Genomic DNA, 16,094 nt, shown 5'->3' on the forward strand with positions numbered 1-16,094 from the left:
CACTGTATAAATTGTACGTGATAGAGCTACCAAGGTTCCCACGCTGTATAAATTGTACGTGATAGAGCTACAAACTTTCCCACACTGTATAAATTGTACGTGATAGAGCTACCAAGGTTCCCACGCTGTATAAATTGTACGTGATAGAGCTACCAACTTTCCCACACTGTATAAATTGTACATGATAGAGCTACAAACTTTACCACACCGTATAAATTGAATGTAACAGAGCTACCAACTTTCCCACGCTCTATAAATTTTATGTGATAGAGCTACGAACTTTCCCACACTGTATAAATTGTATATGATAGAGCTACCAACTTTCACACGCTGTATAAATTGTCTGTGATAGAGCTACCAACTTTCCCACACTGTATAAATTGTATGTGATAGAGGTACCAATTTTCCCACACTGTATAAATTGTCTGTGATAGAGCTACCAACTTTCCCACACTGTATAAATTGTATGTGATAGAGGTACCAACTTTCCCACACTGTATAAATTGTATGCGATAGAGCTACCAACTTTCCCACACTTTATAAATTGTATGTGATGGACCTACCAACGTTCCCACCCTGTATAAATTGTACGTGATAGAGCTACCAATTTTGCCACACTGTTTAAATTGTACGTGATAGAGCTACCAACTTTCCAACAATGTATAAATTGTCTGTGATAGAGCTACCAACTTTCCCACGCTGTTTAAATTGTACATGATAGAGCTACCAACATTCTCACACTGTATAAATTGAATGTGATAGAGCTACCAACATTCCCACACTGTATAAATTGTATGTGATAGAGCTACCAACTTTCCCACACTGTATAAATTTTACGTGATAGAGCTGCCAACTTTCCCACACTGAATAAATTGTACGTGATAGAGCTACCAATTTTCACACGCTGTATAGATTGTACGTGATAGAGCTACCATCTTTCACACGCTGTATAGATTATATGTGATAGAGCTACCAACTTTCCCACACCATATAAATTTTATCTGATAGAGCTACCAACTTTCACACGCTGTATAAATTGTATGTGATAGAGGTACCAACTTTCCCACACTGTATAAATTGTCTGTGATAGAGCTACCAACTATCCCACGCTGTTTAAATTGTACGTGATAGAGCTACCAACATTCCGACACTGTATAAATAGTACGTGATAGAGCGACCAACTTTCCCACACTGTATAAATTGTATGTGATAGAGCTACCAACTTTCCCACACTGTATAAATTGTACGTGATAGAGCTACCAACTTCGCCACACTGTATAAATTGTATATGATAGAGCTACCAACTATCCCACACTGTATAAATTGAATGTGACAGAGCTACCAACTTTCACACACTGTATAAATTGTATGTGACAGAGCTACCAACATTCCCACACTGTATAAATAGTACGTGATAGAGCGACCAGCTTTCCCACACTGTATAAATTGTACGTGATAGAGTGACCAACTTTCCCACACTGTATAAATTGTACGTGATAGAGCTACCAATTTTCACACGCTGTATAGATTGTACGTGATAGAGCTACCATCTTTCACACGCTGTATAGATTATTTGTGATAGAGCTACCAACTTTCCCACACCATATAAATTTTATCTGATAGAGCTACCAACTTTCACACGCTGTATAAATTGTATGTGATAGAGGTACCAACTTTCCCACACTGTATAAATTGTCTGTGATAGAGCTACCAACTATCCCACGCTGTTTAAATTGTACGTGATAGAGCTACCAACATTCCGACACTGTATAAATAGTACGTGATAGAGCGACCAACTTTCCCACACTGTATAAATTGTATGTGATAGAGCTACCAACTTTCCCACACTGTATAAATTGTACGTGATAGAGCTACCAACTTCGCCACACTGTAGAAATTGTATATGATAGAGCTACCAACTATCCCACACTGTATAAATTGAATGTGACAGAGCTACCAACTTTCACACACTGTATAAATTGTATGTGACAGAGCTACCAACATTCCCACACTGTATAAATAGTACGTGATAGAGCGACCAGCTTTCCCACACTGTATAAATTGTACGTGATAGAGCTACAAACTTTCCCACACTGTATAAATAGGATTTGATAGAGTTACCAACTTTCCCACGCTGTATAAATTTTATGTGAGAGAGCTACAAACTTTCCCACAATGTATAAATAGGATTTGATAGAGTTACCAACTTTCCCACACTGTATAAATTGTATGTGATAGAGCTACAAACTTTCCCACACTGTATAAATAGTATGTGATAGAGTTACCAACTTTCCCACGCTGTATAAATTGTATGTGATAGAGCTACAAACTTTCCCACACTGTATAAATAGTATGTGATAGAGTTACCAACTTTCCCACGCTGTATAAATTGTATGTGATAGAGCTACAAACTTTCCCACACTGTATAAATAGTATGTGATAGAGTTACCAACTTTCCCACGCTGTATAAATTTTATGTGATAGAGATACAAACTTTCCCACACTGTATAAATTGTATGTGATAGAGCTACAAACTTTCCCACACTGTATAAATAGTATGTGATAGAGGTACCAACTTTCCCACACTGTATAAATTGTATGTGATAGAGCTACCAACTTTACCAAACTGTATAAATTGTATGTGATAGAGCTAACAACTTTCCCACACTGTATAAATTGTATGTGATAGAGCTACCAACTTTACCAAACTGTATAAATTGTATGTGATAGAGGTACCAACTATCCCACGCTGTTTAAATTGTACGTGATTTAGCTACGAACATTCCGACACTGTATAAATTGTATGCGATAGAGCTACCAACTTTCCCACACTTTATAAATTGTATGTGATGGACCTACCTACGTTCCCACCCTGTATAAATTGTACGTAATAGAGCTACCAACTTTCCCACACTTTATAAATTGTATGTGATGGACCTACCAACGTTCCCACCCTGTATAAATTGTACGTGATAGAGCTACCAATTTTCCCACACTGTTTAAATTGTACGTGATAGAGCTACCAACTTTCCAACACTGTATAAATTGTCTGTGATAGAGCTACCAACTTTCCCACGCTGTTTAAATTGTACATGATAGAGCTACCAACATTCTCACACTGTATAAATTGAATGTGATAGAGCTACCAAATTTCCCACACTGTATAAATTTTACGTGATAGAGCTGCCAACTTTCCCACACTGTATAAATTGTACGTGATAGAGCTACCAATTTTCACACGCTGTATAGATTGTACGTGATAGAGCTACCATCTTTCACACGCTGTATAGATTATATGTGATAGAGCTACCAACTTTCCCACACCATATAAATTTTATCTGATAGAGCTACCAACTTTCACACGCTGTATAAATTGTATGTGATAGAGCTACAAACTTTCCCACACTGTATAAATAGTATGTGATAGAGTTACCAACTTTCCCACGCTGTATAAATTTTATGTGATAGAGATACAAACTTTCCCAAACTGTATAAATTGTATGTGATAGAGCTACAAACTTTCCCACACTGTATAAATAGTATGTGATAGAGGTACCAACTTTCCCACACTGTATAAATTGTCTGTGATAGAGCTACCAACTTTCCCACACTGTATAAATTGTATGTGATAGAGGTACCAACTTTCCCACACTGTATAAATTGTCTGTGATAGAGCTACCAACTATCCCACGCTGTTTAAATTGTACGTGATAGAGCTACCAACATTCCGACACTGTATAAATTGTATGTGATAGAGCTACCAACTTTCCCACACTGTTTAAATTGTATGTGATAGAGCTACCAACTTTCCCACACTGTATAAATTGTATGTGATAGAGGTACCAACTTTCCCACACTGTACAAATTGTCTGTGATAGAGCTACCAACTATCCCACGCTGTTTAAATTGTACGTGATGGAGCTACCAACATTCCGACACTGTATAAATTGTATGCGATAGAGCTACCAACTTTCCCACACTTTATAAATTGTATGTGATGGACCTACCAACGTTCCCACCCTGTATAAATTGTACGTGATGGAGCTACCATTTTCCCACACTGTTTAAATTGTACGTGATAGAGCTACCAACTTTCCCACGCTGTTTAAATTGTACATGATAGAGCTACCAACATTCTCACACTGTATAAAATGGACGTGATAGAGCTAACAACTTTCCCACGCTGTATAAATTTTACGTGATAGTGTTACCAACTCTCCTACACATTTTAAATTGTATGTGATAGAGCTACCAACATTCCCACACTGTATAAATTGAATGTGATAGAGCTACCAACTTTCCCACACTGTATAAATTTTACGTGATAGAGCTGCCAACTTTCACACTCTGTATAGATTATATGTGATAGAACTACCAACTTTCCCACACAATATAAATTGTAGGTGATAGAGCTACCAACTTTCACACGCTGTATAAATTGTATGTGATAGAGCTACAAACTTTCCCACACTATATAAATAGGATGTGATAGACTTACCAACTTTCCCACGCTGTATAAATTGTATGTGATAGAGCTACCAAATTTCCAACACTGTATAAATTGTATGTGATAGAGCTACAAACTTTCCCACACTGTATAAATAGGATTTGATAGAGTTACCAACTTTCCCACGCTGTATAAATTTTATGTGATAGAGCTACAAACTTTCCCACACTGTATAAATAGTATGTGATAGAGTTACCAACTTTCCCACACTGTATAAATTGTATGTGATAGAGCTACAAACTTTCCCACACTGTATAAATTGTATGTGATAGAGCTACAAACTTTCCCACGCTGTATAAATTGTATGTGATAGAGCTATAAACTTTCCCACACTGTATAAATAGTATGTGATAGAGTTACCAACTTTCCCACACTGTATAAATTGTATGTGATAGAGCTACAAACTTTCCCACACTGTATAAATAGGATTTGATAGAGTTACCAACTTTCCCACACTGTATAAATTGTATGTGATAGAGCTACAAACTTTCCCACACTGTATAAATTGTATGTGATAGATCTACCAACTTTCCCACACTGTATAAATAGTATGTGATAGAGCTACAAACTTTCCCACACTGTATAAATTGTACGTGATAGAGCTACCAACTGTCCCACACTGTATAAATTGTACGTGATAGAGCTATCAACTTTTCCACACTATATAAATTGTACGAGATAGAGCTACCAACTTTCCCACACTGTATAAATTGTACGTGATAGAGCTACCAACTTTCCCACACTGTATAAATTGTACATGATAGAGCTACCAACTGTCCCACACTGTATAAATTGTACGTGATAGAGCTATCAACTTTTCCACACTATATTAATTGTACGAGATAGAGCTACCAACTTTCCCACACTGTATAAATTGTACGTGATAGAGCTACCAACTTTCCCACACTGTATAAATTGTACGTGATAGAGCTACCAACTTCCCCACACGGTAACAATTCTACGTGATAGAGCTACCAACATTTCCACACTGTATAAATTGTACGAGATAGAGCTACCAACTTTCCCACACTGTATAAATTGTACGTGATAGAGCTACAAACTTTCCCACACTGTATAAATTGTACGTGATAGAGCTACCAACTTCCCCACACGGTAACATTTCTACGTGATAGAGCTACCAACTGTCCCACACTGTATAAATTGTACGTGATAGAGCTACCAACTTTCCCACACTGTATAAATTGTACGTGATAGAGATACCAACGGTCCCACACTGTATAAATTCTACGTGATAGAGCTACCAACTTTCCCACACTGTATAAATAGTATGTGAAAGAGTTACCAACTTCCAACGCTGCATAAATTTTATGTGATAGAGCTACCAACTTTCCCACACTGTATAAATTGTATGTGATAGAGCTACAAACTTTCCCACACTGTATAAATTGTCTGTGGTAGAGCTACCAATTATCCCACGCTGTTTAAATTGTACGTGATAGAGCTACCAACATTCCGACACTGTATAATTTGTATGTGATAGAGCTACCAAATTTCCCACACTGTATAAATTGTATGTGATAGTGCTACCAACGTTCCCACACTGTATAAATAGTATGTGAAAGAGTTACCAACTTCCAACGCTGTATACATTTTATGTGATAGAGCTACCAACTTTCCCACACTGTATAAATTGTATGTGATAGAGCTACAAACTTTCCCACACTGTATAAATTGTCTGTGGTAGAGCTACAAATTATCCCACGCTTTTAAATTGTACGTGATAGAGCTACCAGCATTCCGACACTGTATAATTTGTATGTGATAGAGCTACCAAATTTCACACACTGTATAAATTGTATGTGATAGTGCTACCAACGTTCCCACACTGTATAAATAGTATGTGAAAGAGTTACCAACTTTCCAACGTTGTATACATTTTATGTGAGAGAGCTACCAACTTTCCCACACTGTATAAATTGTACGTGATAGAGCTACCAACGTTCCCACACTGTATAAATTGAACGTGATAGAGCTACCAACGTTCCCACACTGTATAAATTGAACGTGATAGAGCTACCAACTGTCCTACACTGTATAAATTCTACAAGATAGAGCTACGAACTGTCCCACACTGTATAAATCGTACGTTATAGAGCTACCAAATTTCCCACACTGTATAAATTGAACGTGATAGAGCTACCAAATGTCCCACACTGTATAAATTCTACAAGATAGAGCTATGAAGTGTCCCACACTGTATAAATTGTACATGATAGAGCTACCAACTTTCCCACACCGTATAAATTGTACGTGATAGAGCTACCAACGTTCCCACACTGTATAAATTGAACGTGATAGAGCTACCAACTGTCCCAAACTGTATAAATTCTACAAGATAGAGCTACGAACTGTCCCACACTGTATAAATCGTACGTGATAGAGCTACCAACTGTCCCACACTGTGTAAATCATACGTGATAGAGCTACCAACTTTCCCACACTGTGTAAATCATACGTGATAGAGCTACCAACTTTCCCACACTGTATAAATTCTACGTGATAGAGCTACCAACATTCCCACACTGTATAAATTGTACGTGATAGAGCTACCAATTTTCCCACACTGTATAAATTGTACGTGATAGAGCTACCAACTTTCCCACACCATATAAATTGTAGCTGATAGAGCTACCTACTTTCAAACGCTGTATAAATTGAATATGATAGAGCTACCAACTTTCACACGCTTTATAAATTGTATGTGATAGAGCTACCAACTTTCCCACACTGTATAAATTGTACGTGATAGAGCTACCAACTTTCCCACACTGTATAAATTGTACGTGATAGAGCTACCAACTTTCCCACACCATATAAATTGTAGCTGATAGAGCTACCAACTTTCAAAGGCTGTATAAATTGTATGTGATAGAGCTACCAACTTCCCCACACCGTATAAATTTTATCTGATAGAGCTACCAACTTTCACACGCTGTATAAATAGTATGTGAAAGAGTTACCAACTTTCCCACGCTGTATAAATTTTATGTGATAGAGCTACCAACTTTCCCACACTGTATAAATAGTATGTGATAGAGCTACCAACTTTCCCACGCTGTATAAATTTTATGTGATAGAGCTACCAACTTTCCCACACTTTATAAATTGTATGTGATGGACCTACCAACGTTCCCACCCTGTATAAATTGTACGTGATAGAGCTACCAACTTTCCAACACTGTATAAATTGTCTGTGATAGAGCTACCAACTTTCCCACGCTGTTTAAATTGTACATGATAGAGCTACCAACATTCTCACACTGTATAAATTGAATGTGATAGAGCTACCAACTTTCTCACACTGTATAAATTGTATGTGATAGAGCTACCAACATTCTCACACTGTATAATTTGAATGTGATAGAGCTACCAACTTTCTCACACTGTATAAATTGTATGTGATAGAGCTACCAAATTAGCACAGGGAAAAAATTGTACGTGATAGAGCTAACAACTTTCCCACGCTGTATAAATTGTAGGTGATAGAGCAACCAACTTTCCCACACCGTATAAATTGTAGGTGATAGAGCTACCAACGTTCCCACACGGTATCAATTGTACGTGATAGAGCAACCAACTTTCCCACACTGTACAAATTGTACGTGATAGGGCGACCAACTTTCCCACACTGTATAAATTGAATGTGATAGAGCTACCAACTTTCCCACACTGTATAAATTGTACGAGATAGAGCTACCAACTTTCCCACACCGCATAAATTGTATCTGATAGAGCTACCAACTTCGCCACACTGTATAAATTGTATATGATAGAGCTACCAACTATCCCACACTGTATAAATTGAATGTGACAGAGCTACCAACTTTCACACACTGTATAAATTGTATGTGACAGAGCTACCAACATTCCCACACTGTATATATAGTACGTGATAGAGCGACCAGCTTTCCCACACTGTATAAATTGTACGTGATAGAGCTACCAACTTCCCCACACGGTAACAATTCTACGTGATAGAGCTACCAACATTTCCACACTGTATAAATTGTACGAGATAGAGCTACCAACTTTCCCACACTGTATAAATTGTACGTGATAGAGCTACAAACTTTCCCACACTGTATAAATTGTACGTGATAGAGCTACCAACTTCCCCACACGGTAACATTTCTACGTGATAGAGCTACCAACTGTCCCACACTGTATAAATTGTACGTGATAGAGCTACCAACTTTCCCACACTGTATAAATTGTACGTGATAGAGATACCAACGGTCCCACACTGTATAAATTCTACGTGATAGAGCTACCAACTTTCCCACACTGTATAAATAGTATGTGAAAGAGTTACCAACTTCCAACGCTGCATAAATTTTATGTGATAGAGCTACCAACTTTCCCACACTGTATAAATTGTATGTGATAGAGCTACAAACTTTCCCACACTGTATAAATTGTCTGTGGTAGAGCTACCAATTATCCCATGCTGTTTAAATTGTACGTGATAGAGCTACCAACATTCCGACACTGTATAATTTGTATGTGATAGAGCTACCAAATTTCCCACACTGTATAAATTGTATGTGATAGTGCTACCAACGTTCCCACACTGTATAAATAGTATGTGAAAGAGTTACCAACTTCCAACGCTGTATACATTTTATGTGATAGAGCTACCAACTTTCCCACACTGTATAAATTGTATGTGATAGAGCTACAAACTTTCCCACACTGTATAAATTGTCTGTGGTAGAGCTACAAATTATCCCACGCTTTTAAATTGTACGTGATAGAGCTACCAGCATTCCGACACTGTATAATTTGTATGTGATAGAGCTACCAAATTTCACACACTGTATAAATTGTATGTGATAGTGCTACCAACGTTCCCACACTGTATAAATAGTATGTGAAAGAGTTACCAACTTTCCAACGTTGTATACATTTTATGTGATAGAGCTACCAACTTTCCCACACTGTATAAATTGTACGTGATAGAGCTACCAACGTTCCCACACTGTATAAATTGAACGTGATAGAGCTACCAACGTTCCCACACTGTATAAATTGAACGTGATAGAGCTACCAACTGTCCTACACTGTATAAATTCTACAAGATAGAGCTACGAACTTTCCCACACTGTATAAATCGTACGTTATAGAGCTACCAAATTTCCCACACTGTATAAATTGAACGTGATAGAGCTACCAAATGTCCCACACTGTATAAATTCTACAAGATAGAGCTATGAAGTGTCCCACACTGTATAAATTGTACATGATAGAGCTACCAACTTTCCCACACCGTATAAATTGTACGTGATAGAGCTACCAACGTTCCCACACTGTATAAATTGAACGTGATAGAGCTACCAACTGTCCCAAACTGTATAAATTCTACAAGATAGAGCTACGAACTGTCCCACACTGTATAAATCGTACGTGATAGAGCTACCAACTTTCCCACACTGTGTAAATCATACGTGATAGAGCTACCAACTTTCCCACACTGTATAAATTCTACGTGATAGAGCTACCAACATTCCCACACTGTATAAATTGTACGTGATAGAGCTACCAACTTTCCCACACTGTATAAATTGTACGTGATAGAGCTACCAACTTTCCCACACCATATAAATTGTAGCTGATAGAGCTACCTACTTTCAAACGCTGTATAAATTGAATATGATAGAGCTACCAACTTTCACACGCTTTATAAATTGTATGTGATAGAGCTACCAACTTTCCCACACTGTATAAATTGTACGTGATAGAGCTACCAACTTTCCCACACTGTATAAATTGTACGTGATAGAGCTACCAACTTTCCCACACCATATAAATTGTAGCTGATAGAGCTACCAACTTTCAAAGGCTGTATAAATTGTATGTGATAGAGCTACCAACTTCCCCACACCGTATAAATTTTATCTGATAGAGCTACCAACTTTCACACGCAGTATAAATAGTATGTGAAAGAGTTACCAACTTTCCCACGCTGTATAAATTTTATGTGATAGAGCTACCAACTTTCCCACACTGTATAAATAGTATGTGATAGAGCTACCAACTTTCCCACGCTGTATAAATTTTATGTGATAGAGCTACCAACTTTCCCACACTTTATAAATTGTATGTGATGGACCTACCAACGTTCCCACCCTGTATAAATTGTACGTGATAGAGCTACCAACTTTCAAACACTGTATAAATTGTATGTGATAGAGCTACCAAATTAGCACAGGGAAAAAATTGTACGTGATAGAGCTAACAACTTTCCCACGCTGTATAAATTGTAGGTGATAGAGCAACCAACTTTCCCACACCGTATAAATTGTAGGTGATAGAGCTACCAACGTTCCCACACGGTATCAATTGTACGTGATAGAGCAACCAACTTTCCCACACTGTACAAATTGTACGTGATAGGGCTACCAACTTTCCCACACTGTATAAATTGAATGTGATAGAGCTACCAACTTTCCCACACTGTATAAATTGTACGAGATAGAGCTACCAACTTTCCCACACCGCATAAATTGTATCTGATAGAGCTACCAACTTCGCCACACTGTATAAATTGTATATGATAGAGCTACCAACTATCCCACACTGTATAAATTGAATGTGACAGAGCTACCAACTTTCACACACTGTATAAATTGTATGTGACAGAGCTACCAACATTCCCACACTGTATATATAGTACGTGATAGAGCGACCAGCTTTCCCACACTGTATAAATTGTACGTGATAGAGTGACCAACTTTCCCACACTGTATAAATTGTACGTGATAGAGCTACCAACTTTCCCACACTGTATAAATAGTATGTGATAGAGTTACCAACTTTCCCACACTGTATAAATTGTATGTGATAGAGCTACAAACTTTCCCACACAGTATAAATAGAATGTGATAGAGTTACCAACTTTCCCACACTGTATAAATTGTATGTGATAGAGCTACAAACTTTCCCACACTGTATAAATAGTATGTGATAGAGTTACCAACTTTCCCACACTGTATAAATTGTACGTGATGCAGCTACCAACGTTCCCACATGGAATAAATGGTTCGTGATAGAGCTACCAACTATCCCACACTGTATAAATTGTACGTGATAGAGCTACCAAGGTTCCCACGCTGTATAAATTGTACGTGATAGAGCTACAAACTTTCCCACACTGTATAAATTGTACGTGATAGAGCTACCAACTTTCCCACACTGTATAAATTGTACATGATAGAGCTACCAACTTTACCACACCGTATAAATTGAATGTAACAGAGCTACCAACTTTCCCACGCTCTATAAATTTTATGTGATAGAGCTACGAACTTTCCCACACTGTATAAATTGTATATGATAGAGCTACCAACTTTCCCACACTTTATAAATTGTATGTGATGGACCTACCAACGTTCCCACCCTGTATAAATTGTACGTGATAGAGCTACCAACTTTCCCACACTGTATAAATTTTACGTGATAGAGCTGCCAACTTTCCCACACTGTATAAATTGTACGTGATAGAGCTACCAATTTTCACACGCTGTATAGATTGTACGTGATAGAGCTACCATCTTTCACACGCTGTATAGATTATATGTGATAGAGCTACCAACTTTCCCACACCATATAAATTTTATCTGATAGAGCTACCAACTTTCACACGCTGTATAAATTGTATGTGATAGAGGTACCAACTTTCCCACACTGTATAAATTGTCTGTGATAGAGCTACCAACTATCCCACGCTGTTTAAATTGTACGTGATAGAGCTACCAACATTCCGACACTGTATAAATAGTACGTGATAGAGCGACCAACTTTCCCACACTGTATAAATTGTATGTGATAGAGCTACCAACTTTCCCACACTGTATAAATTGTACGTGATAGAGCTACCAACTTCGCCACACTGTATAAATTGTATATGATAGAGCTACCAACTATCCCACACTGTATAAATTGAATGTGACAGAGCTACCAACTTTCACACACTGTATAAATTGTATGTGACAGAGCTACCAACATTCCCACACTGTATAAATAGTACGTGATAGAGCGACCAGCTTTCCCACACTGTATAAATTGTACGTGATAGAGTGACCAACTTTCCCACACTGTATAAATTGTACGTGATAGAGCTACCAACTTTCCCACACTGTATAAATAGTATGTGATAGAGTTACCAACATTCCCACACTGTATAAATTGTATGTGATAGAGCTACAAACTTTCCCACACTGTATAAATAGTATGTGATAGAGTTACCAACTTTCCCACACTGTATAAATTGTACGTGATGCAGCTACCAACGTTCCCACATGGAATAAATGGTTCGTGATAGAGCTACCAACTATCCCACACTGTATTTATTTTATGTGATAGAGCTACCTACATTCCCACACTGTATAAATTGTACGTGATAGGGCTACCAACTTTCCCACACTGTATAAATTGAATGTGACAGAGCTACCATCTTTCCCACACGGTATAAATTGTACGTGATAGAGCTACCAACGTTCCCACACTGTATAAATTGTCTGTGATAGAGCTACCAAGTTTCACACACTGTATAAATTGTATGTGATAGAGCTACCAACTTTCCCACACTGTATAAATTGTCTGTGATAGAGCTACAAATTATCCCACGCTTTTAAATTGTACGTGATAGAGCTACCAACATTCCGACACTGTATAATTTGTATGTGATAGAGCTACCAAATTTCACACACTGTATAAATTGTATGTGATAGTGCTACCAACGTTCCCACACTGTATAAATAGTATGTGAAAGAGTTACCAACTTTCCAACGTTGTATACATTTTATGTGATAGAGCTACCAACTTTCCCACACTGTATAAATTGTACGTGATAGAGCTACCAACGTTCCCACACTGTATAAATTGAACGTGATAGAGCTACCAACGTTCCCACACTGTATAAATTGAACGTGATAGAGCTACCAACTGTCCTACACTGTATAAATTCTACAAGATAGAGCTACGAACTGTCCCACACTGTATAAATCGTACGTTATAGAGCTACCAAATTTCCCACACTGTATAAATTGAACGTGATAGAGCTACCAAATGTCCCACACTGTATAAATTCTACAAGATAGAGCTATGAAGTGTCCCACACTGTATAAATTGTACATGATAGAGCTACCAACTTTCCCACACCGTATAAATTGTACGTGATAGAGCTACCAACGTTCCCACACTGTATAAATTGAACGTGATAGAGCTACCAACTGTCCCAAACTGTATAAATTCTACAAGATAGAGCTACAAACTGTCCCACACTGTATAAATCGTACGTGATAGAGCTACCAACTTTCCCACACTGTGTAAATCATACGTGATAGAGCTAACAACTTTCCCACACTGTATAAATTCTACGTGATAGAGCTACCAACATTCCCACACTGTATAAATTGTACGTGATAGAGCTACCAACTTTCCCACACTGTATAAATTGTACGTGATAGAGCTACCAACTTTCCCACACCATATAAATTGTAGCTGATAGAGCTACCAACTTTCAAACGCTGTATAAATTGAATATGATAGAGCTACCAACTTTCACACGCTTAATAAATTGTATGTGATAGAGCTACCAACTTTCCCACACTGTATAAATTGTACGTGATAGAGCTACCAACTTTCCCACACTGTATAAATTGTACGTGATAGAGCTACCAACTTTCCCACACCATATAAATTGTAGCTGATAGAGCTACCAACTTTCAAACGCTGTATAAATTGTATGTGATAGACCTACCAACTTCCCCACACCGTATAAATTTTATCTGATAGAGCTACCAACTTTCACACGCTGTATAAATAGTATGTGAAAGAGTTACCAACTTTCCCACGCTGTATAAATTTTATGTGATAGAGCTACCAACTTTCCCACACTGTATAAATAGTATGTGATAGAGCTACCAACTTTCCCACGCTGTATAAATTTTATGTGATAGAGCTACCAACTTTCCCACACTTTATAAATTGTATGTGATGGACCTACCAACGTTCCCACCCTGTATAAATTGTACGTGATAGAGCTACCAACTTTCCAACACTGTATAAATTGTCTGTGATAGAGCTACCAACTTTCCCACGCTGTTTAAATTGTACATGATAGAGCTACCAACATTCTCACACTGTATAAATTGAATGTGATAGAGCTACCAACTTTCTCACACTGTATAAATTGTATGTGATAGAGCTACCAACATTCTCACACTGTATAATTTGAATGTGATAGAGCTACCAACTTTCTCACACTGTATAAATTGTATGTGATAGAGCTACCAAATTAGCACAGGGAAAAAATTGTACGTGATAGAGCTAACAACTTTCCCACGCTGTATAAATTGTAGGTGATAGAGCAACCAACTTTCCCACACCGTATAAATTGTAGGTGATAGAGCTACCAACGTTCCCACACGGTATCAATTGTACGTGATAGAGCAACCATCTTTCCCACACTGTACAAATTGTACGTGATAGGGCTACCAACTTTCCCACACTGTATAAATTGAATGTGATAGAGCTACCAACTTTCCCACACTGTATAAATTGTACGAGATAGGGCTACCAACTTTCCCACACCGTATAAATTGTATCTGATAGAGCTACCAACTTCGCCACACTGTATAAATTGTATATGATAGAGCTACCAACTATCCCACACTGTATAAATTGAATGTGACAGAGCTACCAACTTTCACACACTGTATAAATTGTATGTGACAGAGCTACCAACATTCCCACACTGTATAATTAGTACGTGATAGAGCGACCAGCTTTCCCACACTGTATAAATTGTACGTGATAGAGTGACCAACTTTCCCACACTGTATAAATTGTACGTGATAGAGCTACCAACTTTGCCACACTGTATAAATTGTATATGATAGAGCTACCAACTATCCCACACTGTATAAATTGAATGTGACAGAGCTACCAACTTTCACACACTGTATAAATTGTATGTGACAGAGCTACCAACATTCCCACACTGTATAAATAGTACGTGATAGAGCGACCAGCTTTCCCACACTGTATAAATTGTACGTGATAGAGTGACCAACTTTCCCACACTGTATAAATTGTACGTGATAGAGCTACCAACTTTCCCACACTGTATAAATAGTATGTGATAGAGTTACCAACTTTCCCACACTGTATAAATTGTATGTGATAGAGCTACAAACTTTCCCACACTGTATAAATAGCATGTGATAGAGTTACCAACTTTCCCACACTGTATAAATTGTATGTGATAGAGCTACAAACTTTCCCACACTGTATAAATAGTATGTGATAGAGTTACCAACTTTCCCACACTGTATAAATTGTACGTGATGCAGCTACCAACGTTCCCACATGGAATAAATGGTTCGTGATAGAGCTACCAACTATCCCACACTGTATAAATTGTACGTGATAGAGCTACCAAGGTTCCCACGCTGTATAAATTGTACGTGATAGAGCTACAAACTTTCCCACACTGTATAAATTGTACGTGATAGAGCTACCAAGGTTCCCACGCTGTATAAATTGTACGTGATAGAGCTACCAA

Source organism: Narcine bancroftii, chromosome 2 (assembly GCF_036971445.1).
Source record: "Narcine bancroftii isolate sNarBan1 chromosome 2, sNarBan1.hap1, whole genome shotgun sequence".
NCBI classification, from domain to species: Eukaryota; Metazoa; Chordata; class Chondrichthyes; order Torpediniformes; family Narcinidae; genus Narcine; species Narcine bancroftii.